Below are 14,782 nucleotides of genomic sequence, written 5' to 3' on the forward strand. Positions count from 1 at the left end.
GGCTTGGGGTGCTCCATTCCCGCTTGGGGAACCGAGTTGGGTGGTCAAATGGCCTTTGTGCATTTTCTGAAACACTGGTTTATGAGTTGTCGAGGTCAGAGCGACAAATGATTAACCAAGGAGGCAACTGATTAACTGAATACTTGTCATTCACATTGGGGACGGAATTCTGGATGGGAATGTATTCGGCCACCTTACCGGGGATTGGGGTGCTCCATTCCCGCTTGGGGAACCGAGATGGGGTGATCAAATGGCCTTTGTGCAGTCTCTGAGACACTGGTTAATGAGTTGTCGAGGTCAGAGCGACAAATGATTAATCAAGGAGGCAACTGATTAACTGAATACTTGTCATTCACATTCGGGACGGAATTCTGGATGGGAATGTATTCGGCCGCCTTACCGGGGCTTGGGGTGCTCCAATCCCTCTTGGGGAACCGAGTTGGGGTCGTCAAATGGCATTTGTGCAGTTTCTGAAACAATGGTGATTGAGTGGTCGAGGTCAGAGCGACAAATTATTAACCAAGGAGGCAACTGATTAACTGAATACTTGTCATTCACATTGGGGACGGAATTCTGGATGGGAATGTATTCGGTCGACTTACCAGGGCTTGGAGTGCTCCATTCCTGCTTGGGGAACCGAGTTGTGGTCGTGAAATGGCTTTTGTGCAGTTTCTGAAACACTGGTAAATGATTTGTCGAGGTCAGAGCGACAAATGATTATCCAAGCAGGCAACTGATTAGCTGAATACTTGTCATTCACATTGGGGACGGAATTCTGGATGGGAATGTATTCGGCCGCATTACCGGGGCTTGGGGTGATCCATTCCCGCTTGGGGAACCGAGTTGGGGTGGTCAAAGGGCCTTTGTGCAGTTTCTGAAACACTGGTTACTGAGTTGTCGAGGTCAGAGCGACAAATGATTAACCAAGGAGGCAACTGATTAACTGAACACTTGTCATTCACATTGGGGATGGAATTCTGGATGGGAATGTATTCGGCCGCCTTACCGGGGCTTGGGGTGCTCCATTCCCGCTTGGGGAACCGAGTTGGGGTCGTCAAATGGCCTTTGTGCAGTTTCTGAAACACTGGTTAATGAGTTGTCGAGGTCAGAGCGACAAATGATTAACCAAGCAGGCAACTGATTAACTGAATACTTGTCATTCACATTGGGGAAGGAATTCTGGATGGGAATGTATTCGGCAGCCTTACCGGGGCTTGGGGTGCACCATTCCCACTTGGGTAACCGAGTTGGGGTGGTCAAATGGCATTTGTGCATTTTCTGAAACACTGGTTAATGAGTTGTCGAGGTCAGAGCGACAAATGATTAACCAAGGAGGCAACTGATTAACTGAATACTTGTCATTCACATTGGGGACGGAATTCTGGATGGGAATGTATTCGGCCACCTTACCGGGGCTTGGGGTGCTCCATTCCCGCTTGGGGAACCGAGATGGGGTGGTCAAATGGCCTTTGTGCAGTCTCTGAAACACTGGTTAATGAGTTGTCGAGGTCAGAGCGACAACTGATTAATCAAGGAGGCAACTGATTAACTGAACACTTGTCATTCACATTGGGGACGGAATTCTGGATGGGAATGTATTCGGCCGCCTTACCGGGGCTTGGGTGCTCCAATCCCTCTTGGGGAACCGAGTTGGGGTCGTCAAATGGCATTTGTGCTGTTTCTGAAACACTGGTGATTGAGTTGTCGAGGTCAGAGCGACAAATGATAAACCAAGCAGCAACTGATTAACTGAATACTTGTCATTCACATTGGGGACGGAATTCTGGATGGGAATGTATTCGGCTGCCTTACCGGGGCTTGAGCTGCTCCATTCCCGTTTGGGGAATCGAGTTGGGTTGGTCAAATGGCCTTTGTGCAGTTTCTGAAACAGTGGTTAATGAGTTGTCGAGATCAGAGCGACAAATGAATAACCAAGGAGGCAACTGATTAACTGAATACTTGTCATTCACATTGGATACGGATTTCTGGATGGGAATGTATTCGGCCGCCTTACCGGGGCTTGGGGTGCTCCATTCCCGCTTGGGGAGCCGAGTTGTGGTCGTCAAATGGCCTTTGTGCAGTTTCTGAAACACTGTTTCCTGAGTTGTCGAGGTCAGAGCGACAAATGATTTACCAAGCAGGCAACTGAGTAAATGAAAACTTGTCATTAGATTGGGGACGGAATTCTGGATGGGACTGTATTCGGCCGCCTTACCAGGGCTTGGGGTGCTCCATTCCCGCTTGGGGAACCGAGTTGGGGTGGTCAAATGGCCTTTGTGCAGTTTCTGAAACACTGGTTACTGAGTTGTCGAGGTCAGAGCGACAAATGATTAACCAAGGATGCAACTGATTCACTGAATACTTGTCATTCACATTGGGGATGGAATTCTGGATGGGAATGTATTCGGCCGCCATACCTGGGCTTGGGGTGCTCCATTCCCGCTTGGGGAACCGAGTTGTGGTCGTCAAATGACCTTTGTGCAGTTTCTGAAACACTGGTTAATGAATTGTCGAGGTCAGAGCGACAAATGATTATCCAAGCAGGCAACTGATTAACTGAATACTTGTCATTCACATTGGGGATGGATTTGTGGATGGGAATGTATTCGGCCGCCTTACAGGGGCTTGGGGTGCTCCATTCCCGCTTGGGGAAAGGAGTTGTGGTCGTCAAATGGCCTTTGTGCAGTTTCTGAAAAACTGGTTTATGAGTTGTCGAGGTCAGAGCGACAAATGATTAACCAAGGAGGCAACTGAATAACTGAATACTTGTCATTCACATTGGGGACGGAATTCTGGATGGGAATGTATTCGGCCGCCTTACCGGGGCTTGGGGTGCTCCATTCCCGCGTGGGGAACCGAGTTGGGGTGGTCAAATGGCCTGTGTGCAGTTTCTGAAACACTGGTTAATGAGTTGTCGAGGTCAGAGCGACAAATGATTAACCAAGGAGGCAACTGATTAACTGAATACTTGTCATTCACATTGGGGACGGAATTCTGGATGGGAATGTTTACGGCCGCCTTACCGGGGCTTGGGGTGCTTCATTCCCGCTTGGGGAATCGAGTTGGGGTCGTCAAATGGCCTTTGTGCAGTTTCTGAAACACTGGTTAATGAGTTGTCGAGGTCAGAGCGACAAATGATTAACCAAGCAGGCAACTGATCAACTGAATGTTTGTCATTCACATTGGGGACGGAATTCTGGATGGGAATGTATTCGGCCGCCTTACCGAGGATTGGGGTGCTCCATTCCCGCTTGGGGAACCGAGTTGGGGTCGTCAAATGGCCTTTGTGCAGTTTCTGAAACACTGGTTAATGAGTTGTCGAGGTCAGAGCGACAAATGAATAACCAAGGAGGCAACTGATTAACTGAACACTTGTCATTCACATTTGGAACGGAATTCTGGATGGGAATGTATTCGGCCACCTTACCGGGGCTTGGTGTGCTCCATTCCCGCTTGGGGAACCGAGTTGTGGTCGTCAAATGGCCTTTGTGCAGTTTCTGAAACACTGGTTATTGAGTTGTCGAGGTCAGAGCGACAAATGATTAACCAAGCAGGCAACTGAATAACTGAATACTTGTCATTCACATTGGGGACGGAATTCTGGATGGGAATGTATTCGGCTGCCTTACCGGGGGTTGGGGTGCTCCATTCCCGCTTGGGGAACGTAGTTGGTGTCGTCAAATGGCCTTTGTGCAGTTTCTGAAACATTGGTTAATGAGTTGTCGAGGTCAGAGCGACAAATGATAAACCAAGGAGGCAACTGATTAACTGAACACTTGTCATTCACATTGGGGACGGAATTCTGGATGGGAATGTATTCGGCCGCCTTACCGGGGCTTGGGGTGCTCCAATCCCGCTTGGGGAACCGAGTTGGGGTCGTCAAATGGCCTTTGTGCAGTTTCTCAGAAACTGGTTACTGAGTTGTCGAGGCCAGAGCGACAAATGATTAACCAAGGAGGCAACTGATTAACTGAATACTTGTCATTCACATTGGGGACGGAATTCTGGATGGGAATGTATTCGGCCGCCTTACCGGGGCTTGGGGTGATCCATTCCCGCTTGGGGAACCGGGTTCTGGTCGTCAAATGGCCTTTGTGCAGTTTCTGAAACACTGGTAAATGAGTAGTCGAGCTCTGAGCGACAAATGATTAACCAAGCAGGCAACTGATTAACTGAAGACTTGTCATTCACATTGGGGACGGAATTCTGGATGGGAATGTATTCGGCCGCCTTACCGGGGCTTGGGGTGATCCATTCCCGCTTGGGGAACCGAGTTCTGGTCGTGAAATGGCCTTTGTGCTGTTTCTGAAACACTGGTAAATGATTTGTCGAGGTCAGAGCGACAAATGACTATCCAAGCAGGCAACTGATTAGCTGAATACGTGTCATTCACATTGGGGACGGAATTCTGGATGGGAATGTATTCGGCCGCCTTACCGGGGCTTGGGGTGCTCCATTCCCGCTTGGGGAACCGAGTTGGGGTGGTCAAATGGCCTTTGTGCAGTTTCTGAAACACTGGTTACTGAGTTGTCGAGGTCAGAGCGACAAATGATTAACCAAGGAGGCAACTGATTAACTGAATACTTGTCATTCACATTGGGGATGAAATTCTGGATGGGAATGTATTCGGCCGCCTTACCGGGGCTTGGGGTGTTCCATTCCCGCTTGGGGAACCGAGTTGGGGTCGTCAAATGGCCTTTGTGCAGTTTCTGAAACACTGGTTAATGAGTTGTCGAGGTCAGAGCGACAAATGATTAACCAAGCAGGCAACTGATTCACCTAATACTTGTCATTCACATTGGGGGTGGAATTCTGGATGGGAATGTATTCGGCCGCCTTACCGGGGCTTGGGGTGCTCCATTCCCGCTTGGGGAACCGAGTTGGGGTGGTCAAATGGCCTTTGTGCATTTTCTGAAACACTGGTTAATGAGATGTCGAGGTCAGAGCGACAAATGATTAACCAAGGAGGCAACTGATTAAATGAATACTTGTCATTCACATTGGGGACGGAATTCTGGATGGGAATGTATTCGGCCGCCTTACCGGGGCTTGGGGTGCTCCATTCCCGCTTGGGGAACCGAGTTGGGGTGGTCAAATGGCCTTTGTGCAGTCTCTGAAACACTGGTTAATGAGTTATCGAGGTCAGAGCGACAAATGATTAACCAAGGATGCAACTGATTAACTGAATACTTGTCATTCACATTGGGGACGGAATTCTGGATGGGAATGTATTCGGCCGCCTTACCGGGGCTTGGGGTGCTCCAATCCCTCTTGGGGAACCGAGTTGGGGTCGTCAAATGGCATTTGTGCAGTTTCTGAAACACTGGTGATTGAGTTGTCGAGGTCAGAGCGACAAATGATAAACCAAGCAGGCAACTGAGTAACTGAATACTTGTCATTCACATGGGGGACGGAATTCTGGATGGGAATGTATTCAGCTGCCTTACCGGGGCTTGGGGTGCTCCATTCCCGTTTGGGGAACCGAGTTGGGTTGGTCAAATGGCCTTTGTGCAGTTTCTGAAACAGTGGTTAATGAGTTGTCGAGGTCAGAGCGACAAATGAATAACCAAGGAGGCAACTGATAAACTGAATACTTGTCATTCACATTGGGAACGGATTTCTGGATGGGAATGTATTCGGCCGCCTTACCGGGGCTTGGGGTGCTCCATTCCCGCTTGGGGAGCCGAGTTGTGGTCGTCAAATGGCCTTTGTGCAGTTTCTGAAACACTGGTTATTGAGTTGTCGAGGTCAGAGCGGCAAATGATTAACCAAGCAGGCAACTGATTTACTGAAAACTTGTCATTCACATTGGGGACGGAATTCTGGATGGGACTGTATTCGGCCGCCTTACCGGGGATTGGGGTGCTCCATTCCCGCTTGGGGAACCGAGTTGGGGTGGTCAAATGGCCTTTGTGCAGTTTCTGAAACACTGCTTACTGAGTTGTCGAGGTCAGAGCGACAAATGAATAACCAAGGAGGCAACTGATTAACTGAATACTTGTCATTCACATTGGGGACTGAATTCTGGATGGGAATGTATTCGGCCGCCTTACCGGGGCCTGTGGTGCTCCATTCCCGCTTGGGGAACCGAGTAGTGGTCGTCAAATGGCCTTTGTGCAGTTTCTGAAACACTGGTTAACGATTTGTCGAGGTCAGAGCGACAAATGAATAAACAAGGAGGAAACTGTTAACTGAATACTTGTCATTCACATTGGGGACGGAATTCTGGATGGGAATGTATTCGGCCACCTTACCGGGGCTTGGGGTGCTCCATTCCCGCTTGGGGAACCGAGTTGTGGTCGTCAAATGACCTTTGTGCAGTTTTTGAAACACTGGTTATTGAGTTGTCGAGGTCAGAGCGACAAATGATTAACCAAGCAGGCAACTGAATAACTGAATACTTGTCATTCACATTGGGGACGGAATTCTGAATGGGAATGTATTCGGCTGCCTTACCGGGGCTTGGGGTGCTCCATTCCCGCTTGGGGAACATAGTTGGGGTCGTCAAATGGCCTTTGTGCAGTTTCTGAAACACTGATTAATGAGTTGTCGAGCTAAGAGCGACAAATGTTTAACCAAGGAGGCAACTAATTAACTGAATACTTGTCATTCACATTGGGGACGGATTTCTGGATGGGAATGTATTCGGCCGCCTTACCGGTGCTTGGGGTGCTCCAATCCCGCTTGGGAACCGAGTTGGGGTCGTCAAATGGCCTTTGTGCAGTTTCTGAAAAACTGGTTAATGAGTTGTCGAGGTCAGAGCGACAAATGATTAACCAAGGAGGCAACTGATTAACTGAATACTTGTCATTCACATTGGGGACGGAATTCTGGATGGGAATGTATTCGGCCGCCTTACCGGGTCTTGGGGTGATCCATTCCCGCTTGGGGAACCGAGTTCTGGTCGTCAAATGGCCTTTGTGCAGTTTCTGAAACACTGGTTAATGAGTTGTCGAGGTCAGAGCGACAAATGATTAACCAAGCAGGCAACTGATTAACTGAATATTTGTCATTCACATTGGGGACGGAATTCTGGATGGGAATGTATTCCGCCGCCTTACCGGGGCTTCGGGTGCTCCATTCCCGCTTGGGGAACCGAGTTGGGGTCATCAAATGGCCTTTGTGCAGTTTCTGAAACAGTGGTTAACGAGTTGTCGAGGTCAGAGCGACAAATGATTAACCAAGGAGGCATCTGATTAACTGAATACTTGTCATTCACATTGGGGACGGAATTATGGATGGGAATGTATTCGGCCACCTTACCGGGGCTTGGGGTGCTCCATTCCCGCTTGGGGAACCGAGCTGGGGTGGTCAAATGGCCTTTGTGCAGTTTCTGAAACACTGGTTAGTGAGTTGTCGAGCTCAAAGCGACAAATGATTAACCAAGGAGGCAACTGAATAACAGAATACTTGTCATTCACATTGGGGACGGAAGTCTGGATGGGAATGTATTCGGCCATCTTACCGAGGCTTGGGGTGCTCCATTCCCGCTTGGGGAACCGAGTTGGGGTCGTCAAATGGCCTTTGTGCAGTTACTGAAACACTGGTTAATGAGTTGTCGAGGTCAGAGCGACAAATGATTAACCAAGCAGGCAGCTGATCAACTGAATATTTGTCATTCACATAGGGGATGGAATTCTGGATGGGAATGTATTCGGCCGCCTTACTGGGGCTTGGGGTGCTCCATTCCCGCTTGGGGAACCGAGTTGGGGTGGTCAAGTGGCCTTTGTGCAGTTTCTGAAACACTGGTTAATGTGTTGTCGAGGTCAGAGCGACAAAAGATTAACCAAGGAGGCAACTGAGTAACTGAATACTTGTCATTCACATTGGGGACGGAATTCTGGATGGGAATGTATTCGGCCGCCTTACCGGGGCTTGGGGTGCTCCATTCCCGCTTGGGGAACCGAGTTGTGGTCGTCAAATGGCCTTTGTGCAGTTTCTGAAACACTGGTTAATGAGTTGTCGAGGTCAGAGCGACAAATGATAAAACAAGGAGGCAACTGATTAACTGAATACTTGTCATTCACATTGGGGACGGAATTCTGGATGGGAATGTATTCGGCCGCCTTACCGGGGCTTGGGGTGATCCATTCCCGCTTGGGGAACCGAGTTGTGGTCGTCAAATGGCCTTTGTGCAGTTTCTGAAACACTGGTTAATGAGTTGTCGAGGTCAGAGCGACAAATGATAAACCAAGCAGGCAACTGATCAACTGAATACTTGTCATTCACATTGGGGACGGAATTCTGGATGGGAATGTATTCGGCCGCCTTACCGGGGCTTGGGGTGCTCCATTCCCACTTGGGGAACCGAGTTGGGGTGGTCAAATGGCCTTTGTGCAGTTTCTGAAACACTGGTTAATGAGTTGTCGAGGTCAAAGCGACAAATGATTAAACAAGCAGCGAACTGATTAACTGAATACTTGTCATTCACATTGGGGACGGAATTCTGGATGGGAATGCATTCGGCCGCCTTACCGGGGCTTGGGGTGCTCCATTCCCGCTTGGGGATCCCAGTTGGGGTGGTCAAATGGCCTTATTGCAGTTTCTGAAACACTGGTTAATGAGTTGTCGAGGTCAGAGCGACAAATGATTAACCAAGGAGGCAACTGATTAACTGAATACTTGTCATTCACATTGGGGACGGAATTCTGGATGGGAATGTATTCGGCCGCCTTACCGGGGCTTGGGGTGATCCATTCCCGCTTGGGGAACCGAGTTGTGGTCGTCAAATGGCCTTTGTGCTGTTTCTGAAACACTGGTTAACGAGTTGTCGAGGTCAGAGCGACAAATGATTAACCAAGCAGGCAACTGATTAACTGAATACATGTCATTCACATTGGGGACGGAATTCTGGATGGGAATGTATTCGGCCGCCTTACCGGGGCTTGGGGTGCTCCATTCCCGCTTGGGGAACCGAGTTGGGGGGTTCAAATGGCCTTTGTGCAGTTTCTGAAACACTGGTTAATGAGTTGTCGAGGTCAGAGCGACAAATGATTAACCAAGGAGGCAACTGATTAACTGAATACTTGTCATTCACATTGGGGACGGAATTCTGGATGGGAATGTATTCGGCCACCTTACCGGGGCTTGGGGAGCTCCATTCCCGCTTGGGGAACCGAGTTGAGGTGGTCAAATGGCCTTTGTGCAGTTTCTGAAACACTGGTTAATGAGTTGTCCAGGTCAGAGCGACAAAAGATTAACCAAGGAGGCAACTGATTAACTGAATACTTGTCATTCACATTGGGGATGGAATTCCGGATGGGAATGTATTCGGCCGCCTTACCGGGGCTTGGAGTGCTCCATTCCCGCTTGGGGAACCGAGTTGTGGTCGTCAAATGGCCTTTGTGCAGTTTCTGAAACACTGGTTAATGAGTTGTCGAGGTCAGAGCGACAAATGACAAACCAAGCAGGCAACTGATTAACTGAATACTTGTCATTCACATTGGGGACGGAATTCTGGATGGGAATGTATTCGGCCGCCTTACCGGGGCTTGGGGTGCTCCATTCCCGCTTGGGGAACCGAGTTGGGGTGGTCAAATGGCCTTTGTGCTGTTTCTGAAACACTGGTTAATGAGTTGTCGAGGTCAAAGCGACAAATGATAAACAAGCAGGCAACTGATTAACTGAATACTTGTCATTCACATTGGGGACAGAATTCTGGATGGGAATGCATTCGGCCGCCTTACCGGGGCTTGGGGTGCTCCATTTCCGCTTGGGGAACCGAGTTGGGGTGGTCAAATGGCCTTATTGCAGTTTCTGAAACACTGGTTAATGAGTTGTCGAGGTCAGAGCGACAAATGATAAACCAAGCAGGCAACTGAGTAACTGAATACTTGTCATTCACATTGGGGACGGAATTCTGGATGGGAATGTATTCAGCTGCCTTACCGGGGCTTGGGGTGCTCCATTCCCGTTTGGGGAACCGAGTTGGGTTGGTCAAATGGCCTTTGTGCAGTTTCTGAAACAGTGGTTAATGAGTTGTCGAGGTCAGAGCGACAAATGAATAACCAAGGAGGCAACTGATAAACTGAATACTTGTCATTCACATTGGGAACGGATTTCTGGATGGGAATGTATTCGGCCGCTTTACCGGGGCTTGGGGTGCTCCATTCCCGCTTGGGGAGCCGAGTTGTGGTCGTCAAATGGCCTTTGTGCAGTTTCTGAAACACTGGTTATTGAGTTGTCGAGGTCAGAGCGGCAAATGATTAACCAAGCAGGCAACTGATTAACTGAAAACTTGTCATTCACATTGGGGACGGAATTCTGGATGGGACTGTATTCGGCCGCCTTACCGGGGATTGGGGTGCTCCATTCCCGCTTGGGGAACCGAGTTGGGGTGGTCAAATGGCCTTTGTGCAGTTTCTGAAACACTGCTTACTGAGTTGTCGAGGTCACAGCGACAAATGAATAACCAAGGAGGCAACTGATTAACTGAATACTTGTCATTCACATTGGGGACTGAATTCTGGATGGGAATGTATTCGGCCGCCTTACCGGGGCCTGTGGAGCTCCATTCCCGCTTGGGGAACCGAGTAGTGGTCGTCAAATGGCCTTTGTGCAGTTTCTGAAACACTGGTTAACGATTTGTCGAGGTCAGAGCGACAAATGAATAAACAAGGAGGAAACTGATTAACTGAATACTTGTCATTCACATTGGGGACGGAATTCTGGATGGGAATGTATTCGGACCCCTTACCGGGGCTTGGGGTGCTCCATTCCCGCTTGGGGAACCGAGTTGTGGTCGTCAAATGGCCTTTGTGCAGTTTTTGAAACACTGGTTATTGAGTTGTCGAGGTCAGAGCGACAAATGATTAACCAAGCAGGCAACTGAATAACTGAATACTTGTCATTCACATTGGGGACGGAATTCTGGATGGGAATGTATTCGGCTGCCTTACCGGGGCTTGGGGTGCTCCATTCCCGCTTGGGGAACATAGTTGGGGTCGTCAAATGGCCTTTGTGCAGTTTCTGAAACACTGATTAATGAGTTGTCGAGCTCAGAGCGGCAAATGTTTAACCAAGGAGGCAACTGAGTAACTGAATACTTGTCATTCACATTGGGGACGGATTTCTGGATGGGAATGTATTCGGCCGCCTTACCGGTGCTTGGGGTGCTCCAATCCCGCTTGGGAACCGAGTTGGGGTCGTCAAATGGCCTTTGTGCAGTTTCTGAAAAACTGGTTAATGAGTTGTCGAGGTCAGAGCGACAAATGATTAACCAAGGAGGCAACTGATTAACTGAATACTTGTCATTCACATTGGGGACGGAATTCTGGATGGGAATGTATTCGGCCGCCTTACCGGGTCTTGGGGTGATCCATTCCCGCTTGGGGAACCGAGTTCTGGTCGTCAAATGGCCTTTGTGCAGTTTCTGAAACACTGGTTAATGAGTTGTCGAGGTCAGAGCGACAAATGATTAACCAAGCAGGCAACTGATTAACTGAATATTTGTCATTCACATTGGGGACGGAATTCTGGATGGGAATGTATTCCGCCGCCTTACCGGGGCTTGGGGTGCTCCATTCCCGCTTGGGGAACCGAGTTGGGGTCATCAAATGGCCTTTGTGCAGTTTCTGAAACAATGGTTAACGAGTTGTCGAGGTCAGAGCGACAAATGATTAACCAAGGAGGCATCTGATTAACTGAATACTTGTCATTCACATTGGGGACGGAATTCTGGATGGGAATGTATTCGGCCACCTTACCGGGGCTTGGGGTGCTCCATTCCCGCTTGGGGAACCGAGCTGGGGTGGTCAAATGGCCTTTGTGCAGTTTCTGAAACACTGGTTAGTGAGTTGTCGAGCTCAAAGCGACAAATGATTAACCAAGGAGGCAACTGAATAACAGAATACTTGTCATTCACATTGGGGACGGAAGTCTGGATGGGAATGTATTCGGCCATCTTACCGAGGCTTGGGGTGCTCCATTCCCGCTTGGGGAACCGAGTTGGGGTCGTCAAATGGCCTTTGTGCAGTTACTGAAACACTGGTTAATGAGTTGTCGAGGTCAGAGCGACAAATGATTAACCAAGGAGGCAACTGATTAACTGAATACTTGTCATTCACATTGGGGACGGAATTCTGGATGGGAATGTATTCGGCCGCCTTACCGGGGCTTGGGGTGCTCCATTCCCGCTTGGGGAACCGAGTTGTGGTCGTCAAATGGCCTTTGTGCAGTTTCTGAAACACTGGTTAATGAGTTGTCGAGGTCAGAGCGACAAATGATAAAACAAGGAGGCAACTGATTAACTGAATACTTGTCATTCACATTGGGGACGGAATTCTGGATGGGAATGTATTCGGCCGCCTTACCGGGGCTTGGGGTGATCCATTCCCGCTTGGGGAACCGAGTTGTGGTCGTCAAATGGCCTTTGTGCAGTTTCTGAAACACTGGTTAATGAGTTGTCGAGGTCAGAGCGACAAATGATAAACCAAGCAGGCAACTGATCAACTGAATACTTGTCATTCACATTGGGGACGGAATTCTGGATGGGAATGTATTCGGCCGCCTTACCGGGGCTTGGGGTGCTCCATTCCCGCTTGGGGAACCGAGTTGGGGTGGTCAAATGGCCTTTGTGCAGTTTCTGAAACATTGGTTAATGAGTTGTCGAGGTCAAAGCGACAAATGATTAAACAAGCAGCGAACTGATTAACTGAATACTTGTCATTCACATTGGGGACGGAATTCTGGATGGGAATGCATTCGGCCGCCTTACCGGGGCTTGGGGTGCTCCATTCCCGCTTGGGGATCCCAGTTGGGGTGGTCAAATGGCCTTATTGCAGTTTCTGAAACACTGGTTAATGAGTTGTCGAAGTCAGAGCGTCAAATGATTAACCAAGGAGGCAACTGATTAACTGAATACTTGTCATTCACATTGGGGACGGAATTCTGGATGGGAATGTATTCGGCCGCCTTACCGGGGCTTGGGGTGATCCATTCCCGCTTGGGGAACCGAGTTGTGGTCGTCAAATGGCCTTTGTGCTGTTTCTGAAACACTGGTTAACGAGTTGTCGAGGTCAGAGCGACAAATGATTAACCAAGCAGGCAACTGATTAACTGAATACATGTCATTCACATTGGGGACGGAATTCTGGATGGGAATGTATTCGGCCGCCTTACCGGGGCTTGGGGTGCTCCATTCCCGCTTGGGGAACCGAGTTGGGGTGTTCAAATGGCCTTTGTGCAGTTTCTGAAACACTGGTGAATGAGTTGTCGAGGTCAGAGCGACAAATGATTAACCAAGGAGGCAACTGATTAACTGAATACTTGTCATTCACATTGGGGACGGAATTCTGGATGGGAATGTATTCGGCCACCTTACCGGGGCTTGGGGAGCTCCATTCCCGCTTGGGGAACCGAGTTGAGGTGGTCAAATGGCCTTTGTGCAGTTTCTGAAACACTGGTTAATGAGTTGTCGAGGTCAGAGCGACAAAAGATTAACCAAGGAGGCAACTGATTAACTGAATACTTGTCATTCACATTGGGGATGGAATTCCGGATGGGAATGTATTCGGCCGCCTTACCGGGGCTTGGGGTGCTCCATTCCCGCTTGGGGAACCGAGTTGTGGTCGTCAAATGGCCTTTGTGCAGTTTCTGAAACACTGGTTAATGAGTTGTCGAGGTCAGAGCGACAAATGACAAACCAAGCAGGCAACTGATTAACTGAATACTTGTCATTCACATTGGGGACGGAATTCTGGATGGGAATGTATTCGGCCGCCTTACCGGGCTTGGGGTGCTCCATTCCCGCTTGGGGAACCGAGTTGGGGTGGTCAAATGGCCTTTGTGCAGTTTCTGAAACACTGGTTAATGAGTTGTCGAGGTCAGAGCGACAAATGATTAACCAAGCAGGCAACTGATCAACTGAAAACTTGTCATTCACATTGCGGACGGAATTCTGGATGGGAATGTATTCGGCCGCCTTACCGAGGCTTGGGGTGATCCATGCCCGCATGGGGAACCGAGTTGGGGTCTTCAAATGGCCTTTCTGCAGTTTCTGAAACACTGGTTAATGAGTTGTCGAGGTCAGAGCGACAAATGATTAACCAAGCAGGCAACTGAGAAACTGAATACTTGGCATTCACATTGGGGACGGAATTCCGATGGGAATGTATTCGGCCGCCTTACAGGGGCTTCGGGTGCTGCTTTCCCGCTTGTGGAACCGAGTTGGGGTCATCAAATGGCCTTGTGCATTGTTTGAAACACTGGTTAATGAGTTGTCATGGTCGGAAATCATAAACCAAAAGGGCAAGTCATTAACTGAAATTTTGGACATCGACAACTGGGTAACCAAAAGTCAGAGCGACAAATGATTAACCAAGGAGGCAACACAGTAACTGAATATTGAACATCGACAACTGCTTAACCAAAAGTCAGAGCGACAAATGATTAACCAAGGAGGCAACTCATTAACTGAAATTTGAACATTGACAACTGGTTAACCAAAAGTCAGAGCGACAAATGATTAACCAAGGTGGCAACTCATTAACTGAAATTTTGAACATCGACAACTGGCTAACCAAAAGTCAGAGCGACAAATGATTAACCAAGGAGGCAACTCATTTACTGAATACTTGGCATTCACATTGGGGACGGAATTCCGATGGGAATGTATTCGGCCGCCTTACAGGGGCTTCGGGTGCTGCTTTCCCGCTTGTGGAACCGAGTTGGGGTCGTCAAATGGCCTTGTGCATTGTTTGAAACACTGGTTAATGAGTTGTCAAGGTAGGAAATCATAAACCAAAAGGGCAAGTCATTAACTGAAATTTTGGACATCGACAAC

The sequence above is a fragment of the Somniosus microcephalus genome, unplaced genomic scaffold (genome assembly GCF_052327205.1).
Source record: "Somniosus microcephalus isolate GS21.2 unplaced genomic scaffold, FLI_Smic_1.0 unresolved_chr8, whole genome shotgun sequence".
Taxonomy (NCBI): Eukaryota; Metazoa; Chordata; class Chondrichthyes; order Squaliformes; family Somniosidae; genus Somniosus; species Somniosus microcephalus.